Consider the following 23,908-nt stretch of genomic DNA (forward strand, 5'->3'; position numbering starts at 1 on the left):
CGTCTCGCCTTTCCCGCCCCACCGCGTACCCTGCGGACGGACAATGAAGAGGATTGGGGGGGGGGGGTACAATTTCTAACCTATTGTTTTGTGTTGCAGGAGGAGTTACAGGAGATGTCTTAGCGTTGTCCCCTGGAAGAACTACGGCGCCCCGTTAGTCCTACGGCCGGTTGTGGGTCTGAGCAACCGGGGGCTGCCTGGAACGCTCCGCCCACCTTTTTGGGGGGCGTGAGTAAGGGAGTGGACTGGTGGTCCACTGATGGGAGGGGTGGCCCCTCCCAAGAATTGGTAAACACCGATTGGCGACGGCCACGGTGTAATTTGGCTCATCAGACGGGCAGGCGGCATAAGGGTTGGCCTGCTCTGGGATCGCCCGTAAGATAACCCACCATGTTGGCATATTTGTTATGCAAATAAACCTGCAGCAATTTTCTCCACTAACAAGGTGTCGTGTGGTTTATTGATGGGATGTATGACGTTACAACGCATACTTTTACAACGCATGCACTTACAACGCAATTTTTACAAAGCAACATCCACTACAACGCATTCCATTACATCGCATGACACTACAACGCATTTTTAAAAACTACCTTTACAACGCATTCCATTACATCGCATACTACCTTTACAACGCATACCATTACAACGCATAATGTTAAATTGCATTTAAGGTAAGTATTGGATAGTATAGGGGTAAAAATTACTATTCTAACTCCAGGGGGTGCAACAGTAGGGTAAGTGTTGGATAGTATAGGGGTAAAACATACTATTCTAACTCCAGGGGGTGCAACAGTAGGGTAAGTGTTGGATAGTGTAGGGGTTAAAAATTACTATTCTAACTCCAGGGGGTGCAACAGTAGGGTAAGTGTTGGATAGTGTAGGGGTTAAAAATTACTATTCTAACTCCAGGGGGTGCAACAGTATGGTAAGTGTTGGATAGTATAGGGGTAAAAATTACTATTCTAACTCCAGGGGGTGCAACAGTAGGGTAAGTGTTGGATAGTATAGGGGTAAAAATTACTATTCTAACTCCAGGGGGTGCAACAGTAGGGTAAGTGTTGGATAGTGCAGGGGTTAAAAATTACTATTCCAACTCCAATGGTATGCATTGTAATGGTATGCGTTGTAATGGTATGCGTTGTAATGCCTGCGTTGTAGTGACATGCGATGTAGTGTCTGCGTTGTAATGGTATGCGTTGTAGTGTCATGCGTTGTAAAGGATGTTGCGTTGTAATGCCTGCATTGTAAGTGTAGTGCGATGTAATAGTTGCGTTGTAAAGGTTGTTTCCCTTATTGATGTATTGTGCTGCATGTATACTGACTACTGTTGCCGATATTGGCACTATGTGCTATTATTTCTTTATTTCATATATAAAACATTTTTCACCGGGATCGTGAAAGGCCGTGCAAACGCTTAGATACTGGGCGAATCTTCTAAAGAAGGTGTTGATTTCCCTTTAAACATCCGCTGTGGTGCCTGTGTTTATTTATGTGGTACTAGTGGTCGTCCACTGCGGATAACGAGGCTTGACGGGTCAGCAATTGTAAATGTTGGGACGATTAGTATCTGCTGGGATGACTGTGTGTGTCTGTCTACAAGAGCCACTGTATCCGCGCGCGCCCGCACCCACCAGTTTGCAAAGAATGATTTCATTGTGTGTGTGTAATAATTCGGCAAATGGATGGCTTAAATTCGAGAAAAAAGCTTGTTTAAAATAATTGGATTGTCCAAATATGTATGTAGAATATTATATGTGTATTTAGAAAGAGTGTGTGGTATTTTAACATTGCTTTACTACAGTTTAGATCTAATTTGGGAAGCTCTATTTGCCGGTCTGTGCGCACTAATGAACATAAAATGCCCAATCGCGCTCATTACTGGACCCGAGATGGACGGGAGAGGGTTCTCAGGGTGTCTCTGGAGGGTTTAAGCTCTGGGATGAGCCCCCTCAGCAAGCGGAACGGTGCCTGTGTGACGGTAGACCGGTCTGAGGGTGTCACGAGGGTTTAAGCTCTGGGGTGAGGCCGCTCTGCTGGGGGTACGGTGTCCATGTGATGGGAGTGGGGTCTCAGGAAGGTTTAAGCGATCGGGTGAACCCTCTCTGTTAAGGGTACGGCGCCTGTGTGACCTGTTTCATGGTGTCACGAGGGTGTAAGTGTTCGGGAGGGCCCTCTCTGTTAGGGATAGGGTGCCCGTGTGATGGGAGACGGTTCTCAGGTGCGTCATGAGGGTTTGAGCATGGAGGTGAGCCCTCTCCGTTAGGGGTACGGTGCCGCTGTGACGGTAGACCTGTCCCAGGGTGTTCCATGAGGGTTTCTGTGTTCAAAATATTTTATTGAATTTTGTTCAAGTACAACTAAAAAGATAGACAGCACATAAAATATTATGATTAAGCAATAATACCTAAATAACATTATATATCGTAAGCAAAATCATAGAAAAAATTATCTTAGGTAATGAGAAAATACATAATCAAAAAATACCAAAAGGGAGAATAGAAGGAGGGGAAGGGAAGGTACAAATATACCAATTGACGTAGAAAATGCAAACAGAGCTACTATATGCCATTATAAAACTGATCAAATTAAGTACAAATTTGAATTAAAATTATTCATACAGCATTAAATGGATAAATATTCATCAACAGGTAACCAAAAAGATTGATAAGAAAAAAAATTATGAGTGATCCCCTTCATAGATAATTGAGCACCTCTTCTGGAAAGAATAACCCATGACCACCAAGCATGAACAGATAATACAGAGACATCTTTCCAACAAAAAGTAATGGATTTTAAAGCAGCCGAAATAAGAAAATCAAAAAGTTTACTCTCTAAATCATGTATGTTTTGTGGAAGAATGGCAGATTTACAGATTATTAACTGATAGGAAAGATCAAGTTGAAATTTAAAAATCTTCTTAATGATATCCCAGACTTCAGACCAAAATTTAAAAACCAAAGGACAATCAAAAAGCATGTGTTGTAATGAGCCAGGGTGTGATTTACAATGCCAACAATCAGGAGAGGGGAGAAGTTTAGCTTGGAACAAACGTGATGGAGTCCATATACGATTATACAGGATATAAGAATTAGTTTGGTAGATTGAAACAGGCAACCACCCAGATATACTATTAAGCCAAATATCTTTCCATGTGTCAGTGGACAAGGAAAGTGAAAGTTCATTATTCCAAAACGTGGAAATCATCTCTATATTGCTACCTAGAGTATCAGATAATTTTTTATATAAAATAGACACCCCATGAGATGATTTTGAAACTGTTTGAATATAAATTGCTAAGTCAACTGTAACAGTAGAGGGGATGGCATTAGGAAAAGAGTCTAAAATTGAATTGCACAAATATTGATACTTAATAAGATCAGATTCAAATAAACCAAAACTTGTTTGCAACGTTTCAAAAGAAATAAACGTATTATTAGAATAGACATCTTTAAGATAAAAAATGCCAGCCTTAATCCATGAAAACCAGAAATTAACATTCCTATTCAATTTAATAACATTACTATACCATAAAGATAATTCAACAGTGTTATTCATGGGAACAAGAAAAATTAAGTCAAGATCATTAAATAACATTTTAGTGGATTTAATAATAACTGACTTTTAAATAAATGGGGCATTATTATGCATGGACACCAAAGAAGGTAAAGGAAATGGATTCGTAATTGATTTCTCAATACGGAGCCACGTAGGAGAATTATTTAAAAAGGAGCAATTAAACCATAATGAACTTTGTTTTAAGATAAAAGCTTTATGATAAAGAAAAAAGTCCGGGATACCAAATCCAGCATTACGTTTAGGAACTTTTAATTTTTTATACGCAATACGAGGAGGTTTGTTGTTCCATAAAAACTTTGACAAAAGTTTATCAACATCTTTATAAAACTTTAATGGAAATTGAGTAGGAACCATGGCAAGGGTATAGAATATTTTAGGAGCTATAGTCATTTTAAGAGAATCCATCCTACCCCACCATGAAAGATGTAATGCTGACCATTTAGACGTTTTGTCTTTAATATAGTTTAGGATGAAATCACAATTTAGATTGATTGTCGATTTTATGGAAGAGGAAAATAAAATTCTAAGATATTTTATCTTATTCTTTTGCCAAATAATTTCCTGCATGGGGAGCATATCAGGAGTGCAATAAACATTTAAGGGGAAAAATTCAGTTTTATTAGTATTTAAAGTGTATCCAGAAACTGCAGAATACCTTGTAATAATATCCATTAATGAGGGAAAAGAAGATATAGGGTCACTAACAAATAAGAGCGCATCATCCGCATAGGCAAGGGTTTTAACAGTAACATCCTTAATAGTGATTCCTTTGATACGGTCACAATTTCTGATTAGGTTAAGAAAAGGTTCAATGCCAATTAAAAATAAGAGGGGAGAAAGAGGACAACCTTGTCTTGTACCTCTAAAAAGTGAAAATTGAGTTGAAATTTGGCCATTAATAAATAGACGAGCAGTAGGGGCAGAATATAAAGCTGAAATCATACGAATAAAGGTATCTCCAAAATTAAATGAGGACAACGTATGGAATAAAAACTGCCAATGAAGTTTATCGAATGCTTTTTCAGCATCTAAGGCTAAAATTCCAGATGGCATCGATAACGTGGGACTTTGTTCAATAATATGTAGCAAAGTTCTCGTGTTATTAGCAGAGTATCTATTCTTCATAAAACCAGATTGGTCAGGGTGTATAATAGAATCTAATATGGGGCCCAATCTAGTAGCAAGAATTTTAGCATATAATTTACAGTCTTGGTTAATTAAAGATATGGGACGATAATTAGACACTCTGGTGGGATCTTTTTTTTTTTTTTTTTTTTTTTTTTTTAAAACCTTTATTGACATTTCAACCAATAACAAGTATGGGCCTACAACCCCCGGGGCCGGCCGCTAAGCAATCAGAGTAAAGAAATCAACATTTATCACAGGCAGCACCTCGGGGAGCAGAATCTCCATGCTAGTGTACTCTCGGCCACTGAACAGCCCAAGTAGGAGACCAGGATACAAAAGGTTTTCATTTTATAATAAGGGAGGATGGAAGGATCAGGTGCCAAACAGTTTCCCAGCAGCAAGAAATGGCAGGCAGAATAATAAACGTCGACAATAAACAGCAATTTATCTAGTCAATGGCGCTGAAACAGGAAGTTCAGGATGTGGAGGAATATCACGGCCATTTGCGCCTGCAGTCCCCTGCCCTAAAACCCAGAAAACACCACGGAAATTGTGGCACACATGAAAACGCAGCGATTAACAACGAAGGAGTTCTACCATACTGATCCCAGAAAAGAAAGACAAAGAAGAATAAGAGAAGAAAAAGGAGGCCATGGAAAAAAAGGGGTTAAAGACTAACGGATCCCCTCCCCCAACCCCCCACCCTGCACCTCTGCAGATGAGTACGGCCCCCCCCCCAGCAGTGTGCCTGTCGCCCCGAAACCAGACCCGAAATATAGAAGAAACAGAGAAAGAGGAGTAAGAAAAGAAACCCCACCAGACGGGGGGTAGAGAGAATATTAATAAACTGGAGGAGGGCCTTCAAAACATGCCCCCGGCTTCTCCCTCCCGCACAATATGTTTTCCCCCAAAGCAAACAATAAGCAACACAGAATCGACCATGTCAAAGAAGAATGGGGAGCATTATGCGCCTATTACACTGACAGTTATGCCGTGAGAGCACGCAACCCCTGAGCCCGCCCGCCTATTAGATGACCACCTCTGAAGGATCAGCCTTATCCTTGGCCACTCTTTACGAATCTACCCATGCATACCCATCGACCCAGTGCCATGTCCAATGTTATAAAGAAGGGGAGCGTCCAAAAAAGAACAGGAAGCGACACACACAGGTAGGGTGGAAGTCTCTGAATACCAACACAGTCAGCAGTATGGAGAGTCGTCTTTCCCAGTGCTGCCCCAGGACCTGCACCGCACACAAGGTCCAAGAAGGCGAAATCAGCCAGAGCAGGCGACCGTTGCTTGAATATTGCCTGGGTCGCCGGAGGCCGCGCACGGGACAAGGCCACCACCCCCCACCCAGGTCCAAGACCTCCGGAACAGACCAGACCCACAGCCAGCCGATCACACGTTAGTATACTGTCCGGAGTTTCCAGCTGGTCACTATCCACAGGGGCGGCCACGACACTGTCCTCCTGTGTGCAGTGTAGGAAGTCCCCGTGCACCTGGGGACAGGCAGGCAGCAACTGTTCCGGCGCTGATGCCACCCCATCAAGCTTACTCCCTAATACCCAGGCGCCGTGAACCAAGGTGGAATGAAGGGCACCGAGAGCCTCGAGAAGATCACCATACCCCAGCACAGCTCTCGGCGCTCGCTCCGCTACGCTCCCCACAGTCGCACACCTCCAGTCGTGCTGCGACCCAGTGTACAGGATGGTAGACTTCATCCTGTCAAGATGGCCGCCGGGTAGGTCCAACCCAGATTGGGACCAGGACTCGGGGACAAGCGCCTCAGGTTCCACGTCACTGGAATCAGGGTTTCGGGGGCAGGCAAAAAAATATATCCGGTGTGTGGTCACGGGCAATCATCATCCCCACCATGGACCTGCGCCCGCGAAAATCCGGGAGCAGGCCGCAAGAATCAGGGCGAGTTACGGGTGGCGGCCGGGCAGCTCACCGGCGAAGGCTGAGGCAATCACCGGGGAATCTTGGATTAGCCACCTCGGGCATGCACTCGTTCCGCTACTCTTAGTGGTAGGAACGACCACGGCGAAACGTAGGCCGATATTCGCACCGCTCCGGTTAGTCCGACTCCACCCAGTCACCAAAGGCCGCTGTTGTTGAACTGCCGCCCGGCCATGTTATCCACTCGAGGTCCCGGTTCCAGGGTTGCACAGGCCGCAAACTTCAAGTGGACATTTCTCCGGCGATACCGCCGCCAGAAACTTCGGAGTCATACGATCGGTTGCCGCTCTCATTCACCAACACGGGCATATAGCGCAAGCTAAGGATCTCTTGCAGGATATCTGTGCGGGATGCGGAGGTTCACGGAGCCGGGAGCCTACGCTGCCGTCCCGGTCGCCATCTTGGCTCCTCCCCCTGGTGGGATCTTTATCTGGTTTTGGAAGTACTATAATTAAAGCTTCTGTAAAAGAACCAGAAGTAGTTCCAGTGGATCCAAAAAACTTAAAAAGTTGATGTAAAAATGGTAAAAGGTGTAACTGAAATTCTTTGTAGAATTCCGCAGGGATCCCATCAGGACCCGGAAATTTGTTCTTTTTAAGAGATTTTATAGCTGATAGGATTTCATCTTTGGTAATAGGAGCATCAAGTCTAGTTTGATTAGATTGTGAAATCTTGGGTAATTTACATGATTTTAAAAAGGAGTCCAATAAGGAAACCTCCAGAAAATCTGGTTTATTATATAATGCCGAGTAGAAATTCATAAATTCATTAACAATTTCATTGTGAGAGAGAGCAATATTACCATGAGGACCAAGAATTGAGTTGATTTGACTTTTATCTTTTTTTATGCGCAAATAATTAGCTAATAGTTTACCGGATCTATTGGCATTAAAACTAAATCTAGCTTTAGCATTAGAAATTTGAATACCTGCCCTTTTACTGAGGATTGAATTAAATTCATAGCGCAATTTTTGTAGTTTAAATTTATATTGAGGATTGTTGGATGTAATAAAAAGTCGTTCAAATTTCGCAATTTGTTTTTGTAGGTTTTTCACAGTAGCATGAAAGGTTTTATTTTCATGGGCCATAATAGATATGGTGACGCCCCTAATATAAGCTTTGAAAGCATCCCATCTAGTTATCATAGAAGTAGACCCTTCAGGATTAAGTATAAAATATTCTTGAATAGCAGCTAAAAGCTTGGGCTTGTTATACTCATTCAAAATTACACCGGTGTTCATTCGCCATCTAGATTGTTTAGTAAAAGTTGACTCCAAGTTCAAAACCAAAGAAATCATCGCATGGTCTGAAATATCAATGTTACCAATATGAGGAGCAGTTATTGAACCAATTAGGTGCCTGGAAACCAATAAACAATCAATTCTAGAATGGGAATTATGAGGGTTTGAAAAGAATGTGTAACATTTTTCTGTAGGAAAATGTAACCTCCAAATGTCAACTAATTTAGTGGTTTGAATAAATTATTTGAAAGCAAAATATACCTTAGAAGGGCGAAACTTGGTAAGAGAGGATCTATCTAACAAGGGGTCAAAGATAACATTAAAATCACCTCCGACAATTAAAGGAACATTACCAATCTTTAGTACCTCTGTTGTAAGATTAGACCAAAAAATATGATCATCTGCGGTAGGACCATAAACATTTAATAAATATAGAACTGAGTCATGAACTTTAATTTTAACGAGTATATATCTACCATCCTTATCAGATGATTTACTCAAAATTTGACAGTGTAATTTTTTTGCAAAGAGAATAGCTACACCGTTTTTTTTACCATTGGCAGGAGAAGAGACAATAGCATCAACCCATTTTTTCTGCATATAATCTAAAATGTTATCATCTATATGAGTCTCTTGTATAAAACAAACATCAGCTTTGCAACAACCAAGGTAATCTAAAATTTTTGCACGCTTAACTGGATGGCACAATCCTTTAACATTTAATGAAATTACTTTAATATCATGGATATTAGCCATAACAGAAGAAAAGAGAAAGGAATACAAGAAGTGAAGGATAAAAGAGGATCAAGAAAATGAGAAACAGGTAGCTCCATAGACAGAAGAAGGAAAGGAAAAAATGAAAAAACATAGAAAAAACGACATAAATGTGAAATGTGAAACGCACACACGCTGTACAAGCATGACCGAAACCGCTGGAGCCCAATAAAGAGAAACTTCATAACTGTGTCAGAAGAAAAAACATAACTGGCAAAAATCAAGTAGCAGAGTCATTGGTATCCATAGAGTGCAGAGACTGCTGATCCAAAAAATGCTTCAAATCTTCTGGACGTTGAAAAGATTTCGAAAAATTATCCTTCCAAATGCGCATCGTCGATGGATCAAAAAGACCATATAGCCTAAACTGCGAAGTTGCGGGCGAAGAGCCGTGAATTCTTTGCGAATTGAAACAGTTTCTTTGGCATAGTCTTGATGAATAAATATTTTATTCCCATTAACCATCAAAGAAGGGATTTCTCTAGCTGCTTTTCTGATTAAAACCAAATGGTGGTGTCGAAGAACTTTGAAAATCATTTGTCGCGGTTTTGTATGTTGAGGATTCCTGTGTGAGGGAGTCCTGTGGGCTTTATCAATTTCAAACTTTTCGGAGAATTTAATTTGTAGAAGACCAGGTAATAAATTCTCCAAATATAATCTACAGTTATCCCCCTCAACATTTTCAGGAAGATTAAATATGCGTAAATTATATTGTCTGTTACGATTCTCCAAATCCAATAATGTTGAGCACATAGGAGAAATTTTTGCCACCAGTGGGGTAAATGAGTCAAGTTTGACCTTATTATCGTTTATTTTGATGGAATTATCTGATATTTTCATTGAAAGGCTGGCCATATCTTTACGCACATTTTTTACTTCAGAGGCAATGGTATCTGTATTGACTCGAAGTGCCTGAATTTCCTCCAATATTAAAGACAGCGAAGGTTCAGAAGACTCCACTACCTTTGATTTAGCAGGAGGAGGTGAAATTTTCTGCCTCCTTTTATTAACAGAACTCTTATTCTCCATTTTAAGGTAAAAAGAGTCAAAAATATAAATGCAGACACAAAATGACGAAGGAGGAAATGAGAGCTGTGGAAAACACCAAGGAATGACTGGTGCAGCAGCTAAAATGGGCTGGGGGAGTGGTTAGGCCCAAGCCAGGCCCTTTCCTAGAAGCTTGCTCCGCCCCCTTGACTGAAAGCCTGGCTGTACCTGAAAGCTGTGCAGGGAGCAGGAACCAGGCAGCGAAAAAACCCACTTCCGCCGTGTAGAAAAGCTTGAATTTGCTCCACAGTGCAGGTAAGAGCTGTATAATCACAGCGACCTCCTCCAGGGCAGTTTACTGACTGGAATCGGCGTTAAAATCGGCAAAAACGGGCCGAAAACGCGCGAAGACTTTCACGCGGCGGCCATCTTGGATCGCGCGCTCGCGCGTCTCACCATGAGGGTTTCATCGTTCAGGTGAGCCCTCTCTGCTAGGGGTACCGTGTCTGTGTGATGGGAGAGGGATCTCAGGGTGTCACGAGAGTTTAAGCATTCGGGTGATCCCTCTCTGTTAGTTGTACGGTGCCCGTGTGACGGGAGGCTGTTATTTCAGTTTGCCGAGATATGCCTGGGTGTCCTCTACAGCGAATTGCTAAAATCTTACATTTGTTCATTCCTTTCAGCCTTGTGCCACAGTGAGGAGGAGAGCGACGCAGACAGCAAAGACGACCCCATCCTGGAGATCCAAGAGTCGACAAGATCTACACCACCACCAGGGAGGAGCCGCGGGAGAGGGCCAGCCCCGCCAAAGGTCACCACCCCTTGCTCTTGGACTCGGGGAGCAGCCGGAGCTGGGAGCACGGCAGCAGGACTGGCAAGAGCTCCCCGGACTCTAGGCACAGCCCAGGCACCATCTCCTCCAGCACCCGGTCCCTCCCCACCGACAACATCCGGAGCCCCACCCGGGACCCTCCCAAGCCAGAGGAGCCCAGGCCGCACCCCAAGGAGTCCTTCGCTTCCCTGTCGGTGCAGACGGACAGCAGCTCTCACTTGAGCCAGGGACACATGCAGAGCCTGGCCTTTCCCCACACGCTGGCCGGGCAGCAGTTCTTTAACCCCATGGGCAGCGGCCACCCTCTCCTGCTGCACCTCAGCCAGTTCACCATGGGTAGGGCCTTCTCCAGTATGGCAGCCGGGATGGGCCACCTGCTGGCGACGGTGTCCGGGGCCTCGGCAGGAGTCAGCGGCTTGGATAGCACCGTGATGGCTACTGCAGGCAAGGGATTGTCTGGGGCCTCGGTGGCTGCGCTACCCTTTCACCTCCAGCAGCAAGTGCTGGCTTCTCAGGTATTCTGTCTTATCTATCTTACCGTCGTGTCACCCCTGCCCAGCAGTGGACTGACCTTTAACACAGCTGCACTAATCACCTTTATTTTCAATAGTAAATGTTTCCAGCCAGTCTCAGTATAATATTAACATGTGACTCTAGCAGCCATCGTTTTCCACAGTGGGTGTTATATGCAATCTCATTGAACCTTTCCCATCTGAATGCGGTCTATATTAATCTTCAGGTAGTTTATACAATGTTCACCCCTTCTTGTAAATAGGGATGACAAATATGGCCTGCCTGTGGCTGTCAGATGAATCCACATCTGTTAAACAGCGTGAGAGTTGTGCAAAATGTAGTGCTCCAAAGCAACATCACTTGTACTTTAATCTTGCTCTGGCCACAGATTGAATCACTGTGTATGTTTTTGCAAAAGTAGAAGAACATGTCTTTTAAATGAACGAATCACCTAGTTGAGATGAGTGAGCAGTTCAGGCCTTTTGGGCGCAGACTCTGGGACTCACTGATGCTGTCTGACTTTATAGTGGGGGGAGGGAGATCTTTAGATTGGAGGGGAGGGTGCATTCCTCACCCCCTGGCCCTCACTGCTGCTGTCTGCCTTTACAGTGTGTGTGTGGGAGTCTTTAGATTAGGGAGGTGGATGCATTCCTCACCCCCTGGCACTCACTGCTGCTGTTTGCCTTTACAGTGTGTGTGTGGGAGTCTTTAGATGGGAGGGGTCTGCATTCCTCACCCCTTGGCACTCACTGCTGCTGTCTGCCTTTACAGTGGGGGGTCTTGAGAAGGGGAGGGGGTCTGCATTCCTTACCACTCTGGGACTCACTGCTGCTGTCTGCCTTTACAGTGGGGATCTCGAGAAGGGGGGCTGCACTCCTCACCACTCTAGGACTCACTGCTGCTGTCTGCCTTTACAGTGTGTGTGCGGGAGTCTTTAGATTGGGGGGTGGATGCATTCCTCACCGCCTGGCACTCACTGCTGCTGTCTGCCTTTACAGTGTGTGTGCGGGAGTCTTTAGATTGGGGAGGTGGATGCATTCCTCACCGCCTAGCACTCACTGCTGCTGTCTGCCTTTACAGTGTGTGTGCGGGAGTTTTTAGATTGAGGGTGGATGCATTCCTCACCGCCTGGCACTCACTGCTGCTGTCTGCCTTTACAGTGTGTGCGGGAGTCTTTAGATTGGGGAGGTGGATGCATTCCTCACCCCCTGGCACTCACTGCTGCTGTTTGCCTTTACAGTGTGTGTGTGGGAGTCTTTAGATGGGAGGGGTCTGCATTCCTCACCCCTTGGCACTCACTGCTGCTGTCTGCCTTTACAGTGGGGGGTCTTGAGAAGGGGAGGGGGTCTGCATTCCTTACCACTCTGGGACTCACTGCTGCTGTCTGCCTTTACAGTGGGGATCTCGAGAAGGGGGGGGGGGGCTGCATTCCTCACCACTCTAGGAGTCACTGCTTCTGTCTGCTTTTAAAGTGGGGGGATCTGGAGAAGGGGGGTCTGCATTCCTCACCACTCTGGGACTCACTGCTGCTGGCTGGCTTCACAGTGGGGGGATCTGGAGAGGGGGGGGGGGTCTGCATTCCTCACCACTCCGGGACTCACTGCTATTGTCTGGCTTCACAGTGGGGGGAATCTGGAGAATGGTCGGTCTGCATTCCTCACCACTCTGGGACTCACTGCTGCTGTCTGCCTTTACAGTGCGAGGTCTGGAGAAAGGGGGTGGTGGTCTGCATTCCTCACCCCTCTGGAACTCACTGCTCCTGTCCGCCTTTACAGGCGAATGGGGGGGCCTGTATTCCTCACCACTCTGGTACTCACTTCTGCCGGCTGCCTTTACAGTGGGGGATCCGGAGAGGGGGGAGGGGTCTGCATTCCTCACCACTCTAGGAGTCACTGCTGTTGTCTGCCTTTACAGTGGGGGATCTGGAGAAGGGGGGGTGAGATTGGGGGTGGAGGGTTGCATTCCTCACCACTCCGGGACTCACTGCTGCTGTCTGCCTTTACATTGGGGGCATCTAGGGGAGGGCCTGCACTCCTCAGCACACGTTTTTTCTGTATGAGCCACCAGCAGAAGAGAGCTAACCAAGGCCCATCGCAAGGCCCTGCCAGTAACACCGCCTGAAAAGGCGCACAACAATAACTGACAGCATATGCCCTTCCACCGCCTATGACTAAACCAGTCTCTTTCGACTATTTAATTTCAATCACTTTTTTTGCAACCAGTTAGTCTGTCCTCTGGCAGGGTAAATCACTGCATACTTATAATGTTTTACTGATTTACGAGGGGGGGGGGCATGTAGATAAGGTCTTGTTCCCTTTGGACTCCTATTAATGGGAGCACTCCACATTCCCGGTAGGATGGGCATGATTCGTGAATGGTTCTGCCTTGCTCCACCCCAGACCTGCCCGTTGCTTTTCTACAGGACTGCCTGGTAGGGACGATAGCAGATAGGTGTTGTGTGTGAGAGGATATTTACATGTGTATGCTTCTCTTACAGGGCCTGGCCATGTCTCCCTTCGTGGGGCCTCTTCTCCTACCCTTACACCTGCATGGCGGCAGCGGCCTCCAGCTCGGTGCACTGACACCCCTTCCTGAACACCGTGAGGCCCCGGCTGAGGCACAGCCCCTACTCCATCCCAGTGCACATCCCCGACAGCAGTAGCAGTCTGCTCCCCACAGTCCTGCACGGCGTGCCCAGCAGCAGCACGCTCCTGAAAGCCAAGGCAGCCCACCTGGCCCCAGCTCCGCCTCGGGCACTCTGGACTCGGGCTCTGGCCAGCAGGTCGCCCATGCTGTTCTCAACCTCTGTGTCCTTGTCGCCCAAACTGGGGCCCAACAAGGAGGCGAGCATCGAGCTGCAGAGCGTCCAGTGCCTGGTGAGCGGTCTGGAGCCGAAGGACAGAGCCCGCAGCAGCTCCCCCTGAGCAGCCAGTCCGTGCCAACCTCTCACCCGGTAAGAGAGGCTCGCGGGAAACTCTGCTGCGTCACCCCTCCATGTCCACCGTCCACCCAGGACGACGGGCCTCCTGAGCAACTGTGCTCGCATCAGCCCTCCGTGCCAACCACTCATCCAGGAAGAGGTATTACCTACAAAGAGGAGATGGCATGGGAACAGTGTCGCCCAATTCTAACTCCCAACCAAGCTTCTTTACCCAGGAAGAGGGGCACATGGGCAACTGTGCTTGCATTACTCCTCCATGCCAACCTTTCACCCAAGAAGACTGCTTGTATTACTCCTCCATGCCAATCTATCACCCAGGAAGGTGGGCACCAGGGCAACTGTGCTTGCATTACTCCTCTGTGCCAAGCTCTCGCACAGGGAGAGACACCTGGAAAACTGTTGTTGACTTTACCTCTTAATTCCAACATCTCACCCTGGCTGAGCAGCGCACTGGCCTCACTGTTAACCTCACACTAAGAAGAGGTCACCCCGGGGCAATTGAAGCCCAGAGTTATCCCCATGGCACCCTGGCACCAAAATAGAAGTGGATACGAGCAGCGAGCCCTCGTTCCAGAAGCACTTTGTTTCCTAAGAGCTTGGCTCACATCTGTTACCCCCAAAATGTGTCTGTGTCTGTTTAGAAGTATGCTGATGCCACAGAGCTAATGTCAGTAGTCCCTGAGTGGAAAGGAAGCTCTCCCCGCCCTCCCACGTGAGAGGCCACAAGGGCCGTGATGCTGGGGATGTGGACTGGCCTGTGCTGTGGAGCAGGTCTGGGTCATATTAACCGTGTGGTGCAGATAGGTGCCTTAGTAACATGTGAACACATACACATGCTCACGCACGCACACATACTTCATCTACTCACCAAGGGAGGGGCACTAAAATATAGCAGGCTACCTGGGTGCCTTTCTGAGGCCAGAAAAGGCTTTAAAGAAACACTCTGTGGTGTCCAGTTTCCACTGATCACTTTGAATTGATGTAGCACTTTTCTACCTGGCAGGGAGCTTAAACCACATACCTCATGACACACATACACACACCTTCCATGTTGTGAAGAATACACGCCTCTGACCCAGGATGGTATTTGGAGTAGTATACTTGCTCCAACACATCCTTTTCACTGTTTCGAACGACCTCGGGTAGCTTTGTAGGCCGGGCATTAACGCAGCAGATAACCATCAGGCCAATATTGGCATCAGTTAGACTACACAGCCCTCCCGTGCCCCTTTGTGAGGCCCCTTCTGTTCACTCCGATGTGTCTTCTGGGGTTCTTGAAGCACACAGTACGTGTACAATTACTGCCACATACATGGCGGAGGCGGCAGTAGATCATGTAAACACCTTTGTTGCACTGCTGGCACAAGGGGCCTGGTGCAACGGGACATGTGTAACGCCACTGACCGGATATTATAAAATATTCATCGTAGTGGTCATCGATTTGAACATAAATTAATGGGTGTGCGCCTGTACACATTTAAAGTCACACCTTCAGAAAGGTATACAACAGATACAGGTGACTTGGAGAAACATGATCCTTTCCAAAGCTGCTAACTCCATTCTCTTTCAACAAACCTCATTTATGCCTACGCATATGTGCAGACCACCACCTACCCAGGGCTTTTCAAATGTTGGGAGGGGGGCCCCCCTCCTGGAGCCCTTGATGGCCCTGGGGACCGCCACCCCCCAGGGCCAGCTCCTGCAGTTTCCGGGGTGTGCACACCCCAGACACTGCTGTTTGCTATGGCAGGGCGGGAGCACAGCATCCGCCCTGCCATATCAAACTCTGCTTTGATTCATTGAAGCGAGAGCAGGGACACCTACTCTCACTTCAATGTAGCAAAGCAGGATTGCTTTTCCACAAGGGGAGCTGCATGTCAGCAGCTCCCCTTGTGGAAAAGCAATGCTGGCTACCGCAGGAGGCGGGAGCCGGCGGGACCGTGGGGGCATTGGGGCTCCCCCCACGGTCCCCAACGGAGCGGCCAGGCTCCGGGGATGGGGTCCCCAGGGCCAGAAGTGGCGCGGGAGGGGGGGCCACGCGGTCCCCCTCCCTCAAGAAAATAAAATTACAATATTTTTAAAAGGAGGCACAGCCCCGGGGGATGGGGTCCCCAAGGCTAATAGAGGCCTCAGGAGGGGGGGAACGCAGCCCCCCCCCTTAAAAAATATTTTTTAAAAGTTCAGGCCCTGGGGGATGGGGTCCCCAGGGCCCCAAATAATGTAAAAGAAGGGGGACCACACAGCCCCCCTTCTAAAAAAAACAATAGGCATTGCACCGGAGGCCCCGTCCCCTCGCTGCAGCACTCAGCAAACGCGCTCCCTGGCACGTTGTAAATTGGGGGATTAAGTTGCATTCAATCCTGAGGGTCCCTGAGGGCCAACTAGCCACCTGGTGCCTCCAGTAAGTGCCAGAGAGCTGCGTTGCAGAGAGGTGTTCCGAGGCCACGCCCCAGGAGGACCTGGCTTGGCAGTTCGGGCTGGACTGTTCCCATTGGGCGCAGGGTCAAGACTGATTAGCATATGGCTGGGTCCAAACTGGAATGGCATTATGAGCAAAAAAACAATGGATTTAGGCCCAGATCTCTGTAGTGGGGTGAATGTATGACATTGTTCTGCATTCTGTCCATCAATAGTTCTTTTTGCATTTGTCACCCGGAGTGGGACGGGTATGCTCAGACGTGGGTCCCGTGCTCTCCATGCCACTGGAATCAAGCTATCCTGGCTGAAGAGGGGTGAAATCCCGAAACTGGTCCTAGGATGCTGGCTTCCAGTCCAGGGAGGATCTGGCTTGGCAGTTCGGGCTGGACTGTTCCCATTGGGCGCAGGGTCAAGACTGATTTGCATATGGCTGGGTCCAAACTGGAATGGCATGGTGAGCGAAAAAAACATGGATTTAGGCCCAGATCTCTGTACTGGGGGGAATGTATGACATTGTTCTGCATTCTGTCCATCAATAGTTCTTTTTGCTTTTGTCACCCCGAGTGGGACGGGTATGCTCAGACGTGGGTCCTGTGCTCTCCATGCCACTGGAATCAAGCTGTCCTGGCTGAAGAGGGGTGAAACCCCGAAATCGGTCCTAGGATGCTTGTCTCCAGTCCAGGGAGGACCTGGCTTGACAGTTCGGGCTGGACTGTTCCCATTGGGCGCAGGGTCAAGACTGATTTGCATATGGCTGGGTCCAAACTGGAATGGCACGGTGAGCAAAAAAACGATGGAGCTAGGCCCAGATCTCTGTACTGGGGTGAATGTATGACATTGTTCTGCATTCTGTCCATCAATATTTTTTTTTGAATTTGTCACCCCGAGTGGGACGGGTATGCTCAGACGTGGGACCCGTGCTCCCCATGCCACTGGAATCAAGCTATCCTGGCTGAAGAGGAGTGAAACCCCGAAACCGGTCCTAGGATACTTGTTTCCAGTCCAGGGAGGACCTGGCTTGGCAGTTCGGGCTGGACTGTTCCCATTGGGCGCAGGGTCAAGACTGATTTGCATATGGCAGGGTCCAAACTGGAATGGCACGGCGAGCAAAAAACCGATAGATTTAGGCCCAGATCTCTGTACTGGGGTGAATGTATGACATTGTTCTGCATTCTGTCCATCAATAGTTCTTTTTACACGCCCCTTTTTACACCACTCTGCAAACGTGGCTTCTGACGCACTGCTGGTAGGACACAAGTGGACTTCATCCTCCAAGCAATAGTGCACCAGAAGCCGCATTTGCAGCGTGGTGTAAAAAGGGGCGTGGCCTTGGAACACCTCTCTGCAACGCAGCTCTGTGGTACTTACTGGAGGCACCAGGTAGGCTAGTTGGCCCCCAGGGACCCTCAGGATTCAAAGGGGACTTAATCCCTTAACTTAGGGGGTGCGTTTGCACAGTGGTGCAGGGAGGGGGCGGGGCCTGATGTTACAAGTTAGCAAGCTTGCTGTGTGGGACTTACTGGAGGTAATAAAAGGGGTAGTTGGCCCCCAAGGTTGACGTTGGGGGCTAACTACCCCTCCTGTTACCTCCAGTAAATCCCACACAGTGGGATTGCTAAAAGGTGTTTGAAAGCCACGCTCGCCTTTCTCCACCACTCTGAAAATGAGACTGCTACGTTATCGTTAGAAATTAGCATTTAAAAAAACCTTTGAAATTCACAGAAAAACCATAGGTTTCAGGGACGTTATAGTTAGAAATTAGCATTTAAAAAAACATTGAAATTCACTGAAAAAAACATAGGTTTCAGGCATGTTATAGTTAGAAATTAGCATTTAAAAAACCTTAGAAATTCACTTAAAAACGATAGGTTTCAGGCACGTTATAGTTAGTTGGACATTTCACTCATACAAAACCAGAGAAATTCCGCCGTTATAGTTAGTTCAGCTAACTATAACTCGCACCCCCGCAATGCACTGCTGATGACGTCACATATTACATAATTCATGACATGGTCAGAGTTGATGTGGTCTTGCATGATCAAATTGCAGTCAAGGGTTATTCTCAGAGATTTTGCTGAGTCCACGATGGTCGGTGGGCAATCTAAGGCTTAGATAGCCTTGATCCATATCTGCATCTCGGGATTGGTTTTTGGAGGGTAAATTAAGAGAAATTCTGTTTTCTTAGCGTTGAGTTTAAGTTGATTGGTGGTGAGCCAATGGACAGTTGATTTCAGGGCCTCATTCAGGGAGAGAATATCCTCGAGAGAAGAGGCTTTGATGTAGAGCTGAGTGTCGTCAGCATACATATGGTAGGAGATATTCGCTGTGCGTAGTACTTCGGCAAGTGGTTCAAGGTAAAGGTTGAAGAGGGTAGGGGACAGGGTTGATCCTTGAGGGACTCCGACCTTGACCTGAGAGGGAGCAGAAAGGTTGCCGTTGATTAGGAATCGCTGCGATCGGTTTTGGAGGAAGGATCTAAACCATTCTAGAACAGAGCCATTTAAACCCATCCTGAGTTTGACGCGTTCAATTAGTTTTTCGTGGTTGACCGCGTCGAAGGCCGAGGATAGATATAGGAGGATTTGAAAGCACGTTTTCCCTTGGTCCAGGGCTTGGAGGGCATCGTCAACTATGTGGAGCATGGTCGTTTCAGTACTGTGCCCAGGTCTGAATCCAGATTGGAAGTCATCGAGAAGGTGAAAGTTGTTGATGTGCTGACTTAGTTGCTGTTGTACACACTTCTCCAACACTTTGGCTAAGAGGGGGATGTTGGAGATAGGTATGAAATTGTCGGGGATGGCTGGATCCAGCGACGGCTTTTTCAAAATGGGGAGGACTTGGCCGGCTTTCAGAGAGTCAGGAAAGGAACCCTGCTGGAGCGAGGCGTTAATTATTGCAGTCCAGCTAGGAATAATTGATTGGGTGACGGCCGCTAGACAGTTGGAGGGGAGCGGGTCGTTGAAATGGTTATTCGGGTTGAGAGATGATAGGATTTTAGATACGGAGTCTTCGTCATAGAGGTTAAAGTCAATCCAAAGTGCTTGATTTTTAGGTGAAGTCTGTGGGGGCATCGCAGGAGGAGGGGGCAGGCCTGGAAGGGATAGAGAGTATGTGGCGGAACTAAGTTAATTTTCTAAGGCTGTGACTTTGTTAGTGAAAAGGGTGGAGAATTCCTCAGATGATATTAAAGACTTGGGGGTTTCTTTCGAAGTTTTGACCAGTTTATTGGATTGGTGTTTGACCAGATCGAAGAGCTTGCGAGGTCTGTTCTTGGCGTTCTCAAGTTCGGATCTGAAAAATTCTTTTTTTGAGTTAAGGATGTTCTTGTTGTAGGCATTTCTGGCCTGGCGGAGAAGTTTTAGATGTGCGGCGGAGGGGTGCTGTCTCCAGATTCTTTCAGATTGCCGGAGGCATCTCCTCTCATTGTTGAGGGATCCAGTGAACCAGGGGTTCCTGTCTTTGGTTTGGGTTCTTTTTAGCTTTAGTGGGGCTAGGTCATCCATGATGTTCGAGACAGTTGCAGAGTAGTGATTATTGAGGTAACTGACCGTTGAGAAATGCGAGGGGGGGAGGTCAGATTTGCAGCGAGCCTTCAGTTCATTGTGGTCCAGGTTTCTAGTGTCTCTAATCCAGCGTTTAGGAATCACTGGTTGTGGTGCCCTTATCTTGTGGGTGACAGGTAGTAGGAATGCGATGGCATGGTGGTCAGACCAGTCGCACAGGTCTCTAGAGATAAGCTTGACTGTTGATTCCTTAGAGATGATCCAGTCGAGGAAGGCACCTTTAGAGTGTTGGGAGTGAACAGGGTTGGGTCAGGGCTTGATCTGACAGGAGGTCTTCGATGGCGTTGACATGAGGGTCCTTGGGGTCATTCCAATGCAGGTTGAAATCACCCAGGAAGATATCTTTAGAATTTGAGGAGAACTTAGCAGTAATAAGTTCCATGAGGTGGTCAGTGAAGGAGTCGTTCATGCCAGGGGGATGATAAATGATGTGTAGACTGCACAATAGGGTGGAGTTGCTACAAATGGAGAGTGCAAGTTATTCACAAGAGTCGGTGGAATCCGGCAGAAGTTCTGTGACACTGAGGTTAGAGCGGTAGATGCAGGCGATGCCTCCTCCTTTCTTGCTAGATTGCCTGTCCAGTCTGGCAATGTTATAGCCAGGAGGGATTAAGAGGTCCAGGCAAGGAGATGAAGAGTCGTTGAGCCATGATTCTGTTAGAATGGCTAAGTCGAAGTCTTTGTTCAGGATGAGTGCAGCAATGTCAACGGCGTGTTTAAACGCCGATCGGCAGTTCATTAAGAGGCCAGACAGAGAGGAATCAGGGGGAGTGTCAGGAGTTAGGGTGGACAAGTATACAGGCACTAGGTTGCTCTTGACCACACTTCTGTTGCGGAAGGTAGCCAATCTGTTTGTGTTGATAGAGACTGTGTGGATGGCATGTTCGGCTCTCATGTCTAGCGGGCAAAGGGTAATTGGGGCAGAGTTGTAGTCGCTGAGGATGGCAAGGATTTCCTCTTCAGTGAGGTCTAGCGGACTAGGGATGGCATGTGTAAAGTTGTAGGAGAGGGCGAGAGCTAGGGTTTCTTCCTCCGAGAGGTGGCATTGTGGCTTGCGAGGGCGAAAATGTCTCAAGGGTAGCGGTAGAGGGTGCTTGGGGATCTCTGTGGTGTGGGGGGGGTTCCACTGGGTTTTGAGGTTGGCGAAGGAGAGTTCAGCGAGGTGAAGGAGGTTCATTAGGTCTAGTTTGGAGATATGGATACTCTGAGTTAGTTTGGCAGCTTTGGAGTGCAGAGTTTCGAAATCCCTATAGGAGGGAGGTGTTAGCGGGCAGGGGGCAGTAGCTCTGGGACAGTATTATCTGACTCCCTGTAAGGGGGAGGCGTTAGAGGGCAGGGGGGCAGTAGTTCTGGAGCCCTAGTATTGGCATACATAGGAGATCGGGTAGAAGGTGTAGTTCGACCTGTACCGTGGGATTCCGGCGGCAAACCAGTCTCATGGTCAGCGTGTGGGGCTGGCGGGGAGTAGACCAAAGGTCTGGAGACAAATCTATTGCCAAGGCTAGGAGAAGAGTTAGCGATGTTGGGAAGAGCGGTGGTAGAGACTCTTTGTAGGCTGGGCGGGCAGGTTCGATCTGTGTCGCAGGTGTTTGGAGGTGTATCAGCCTCTCAGTTAGAGTGGGGAGCTGGCGGGGAGGAGATCAGAGGTGCAAGGATGATTCTCCTGGTACGGTCAGGAGCCGAGCACGAGGGGATGGGATGATCGGTGTTGGGAACCCTAGGAGGGGTGGTTAGTGGGTGGCTAGGGACGCTAGGCAGGCTGGTCAGAGGGTCATCGGGGCAAGTGTTAGTTACCATGTTTGTGTCACGCACATGGTTACTGAGGTTGGTAAAAATGCCTGCAAATTTGTTAAGGTCTCCGGATGAGGCTTGGATCAAGAGAATGCCGCTTTTGTAGAGGGTGATTGTGAGGTCAGCTCGCAGGGTTGCGAAGGGTGCTATTGTAAGCTTAGTGCCATGTGGGATGTTCCTGGTTGCACGTACGTTGAGGAGGTGCACAAAGGTTTTGCACCAGTAGGGGGTTCTTCTGGAGTAGAAAATTAGGTCGTTGATGACTGTGCCATTGTCCGTGATGTAACATAGGTCGGAAATCAATGTCTCAGGGTGACTCTTTAGGGTGGAGTGGTTGAAGGTTTTTGCGGCAGCTTTGGAGAGATTGGGAGGGTAATCAGAGTAAGAGGTATTTCTCCAGTAGCACTTAGGCTGGGCCCAGCCATGCTGGCTAGGGTGGGTACTGTAGCAGCGACACAGGTCAGTTAAGCAGTTGAGCCGCTGTCTGATCGTAGGGGCAAAGGTCCACGCTTGCTAGCGATGATCGGAGGAGGCCATATGCAAGGGTAGGGCTGCAGTGGAGAACTGAGAGACTAGTCCAGTCGCGAGGCCTCGGTCCTGGGTGATGACAAGGCGGACAGGGGCTAGTAGGCGTCGGAGCTCACCGGACCACAGGGGGAGCTGGGGTCCTGCTCCGGGGCAGTGCAGCGTTGGGCACTAGGGAGACGGGTTTATGAGGCTCGGGAGTCGGTTCATGGCATCAGCAATTTACTGGGCTTGAGAAGCTGTTAGATACAGTGGCGATTTCAAAGGCTAGCAGGAGTGGGGTAGACAAGTTGATTTCTTATGCTGCCATTATAAGGTCAGGCAATGGGGTGCAATTACAATGTCCTCATAAAGCCGCCATCTTAAGGTCAGGCAGCAAGCCGATTGCGGGGTTTGTTGGGGCCGGTCCTGGGAGTGTGTCACATTCACATAGGCTGGAAAACGTTAGTGTCTCATAAGGTATTTACTATTGTCTTGTTAAGTGTGAGGTGACAGTAATGAGGGGAGACAGAGATCCCCGTAATGGCGAGGCGCCGTCATTTTAGGTCCAGGCAGCCATCGGCCCGTATTCGTATTAACAGCAATATTTCTCATTCACCCGTATTCGTATTAACAGCAGCATTTCTCATTCACCCACCTCTTGTCCAGAACGAGTGCCATTTTGGGTCCAGGCAACCATCAGCCAGTTTTCGTACTAAAAGCACTAAAAGCAATATTCCTAATTCACCCACCTCTAGTCCAGCACGACCGAGCGCCAATCTAATCTGCGGAAGCGCAGGCAGGGGGAAGCTGCCCAGAGATGCATGCTCCAAGGGGAGTTCGCCGAGAGCTTGCAGCCGGGGGTCACACACTGGCCCGGAGGTCGGGTGATCGGTCTTCCTTACCGGGCCACCGGGCTCCAGGCAGGTATTGTAGGACACAGCGAGAGTCCGTCGGAGAGCTGGGGGGCACCTGGCGTCATCGGCCACTGTCCATCAAGCGTGAGCCAGACAGGACAGGGCCACAGAGCTAGAGGCTGAAGGGAGGGAGGTCAGAGCCAGAGTAGAGCCATAAGCCACATCCAAGAGATCGCCGTTAGCCGATAGCGACTCGTCAGCCACTCTGCTGAGCCAAGGGGAGGTCCTGTGGGATGGCGGCTGTTCAGCTGGGCAACGAGGAGATCCTGCGATCCAGGTAGTACCAGGGCCACCGCGGCGATGGGTCCAGCAGGTAGGATGGCTGTTTAGTTCAGCTGCCGTGCTTCGGTAGGCGCCCCGGTCAATTTCAGTAAACTTCAGCAAACTTCGGCTTCAGGGTGAGCAGGTAGGGGGCCGGGTGAGCGGTTTATACGGTGATAACTACCAAAAGGTAATCCTCAAACCGGGAGCTCCTTGGGAGGCTCCTACTTGGCGGCCATCTTAGTCTGGTATATCTTTCGGAATATTCTGGTATGTGTTGAAACATTTTTTTATTATTTTTCCAACACATCAATACAGCAATCAATTCTCACCCCCCACCCATTCAGGAAATACCCACATTTACCAGCATTTCCACTCAACCGTCCCACCCAATCCCTTCCCCCCCCCCCACCCTCTGTCAGTGTGCCCCCATCTACTACCCCTTTCCCACTCTCGATGCATTCCCTCCCCCTGGTCAAGGCAATACAGGGGCCTCA

The 23,908-nt window shown here is 48.1% G+C and overlaps 1 pseudogene; it reads left to right on the forward strand.

Annotated features, from left to right (window-relative positions):
* The window catches only part of LOC146866057 (T-box transcription factor TBX3-like), a 91,279-nt pseudogene extending 77,339 nt beyond the window's left edge, over positions 1–13,940 (forward strand).
* The last annotated feature ends 9,968 nt before the right edge of the window (positions 13,941–23,908 follow it).

Source organism: Triturus cristatus, chromosome 2_1 (assembly GCF_964204655.1).
Source record: "Triturus cristatus chromosome 2_1, aTriCri1.1, whole genome shotgun sequence".
Lineage (NCBI taxonomy): Eukaryota > Metazoa > Chordata > Amphibia > Caudata > Salamandridae > Triturus > Triturus cristatus.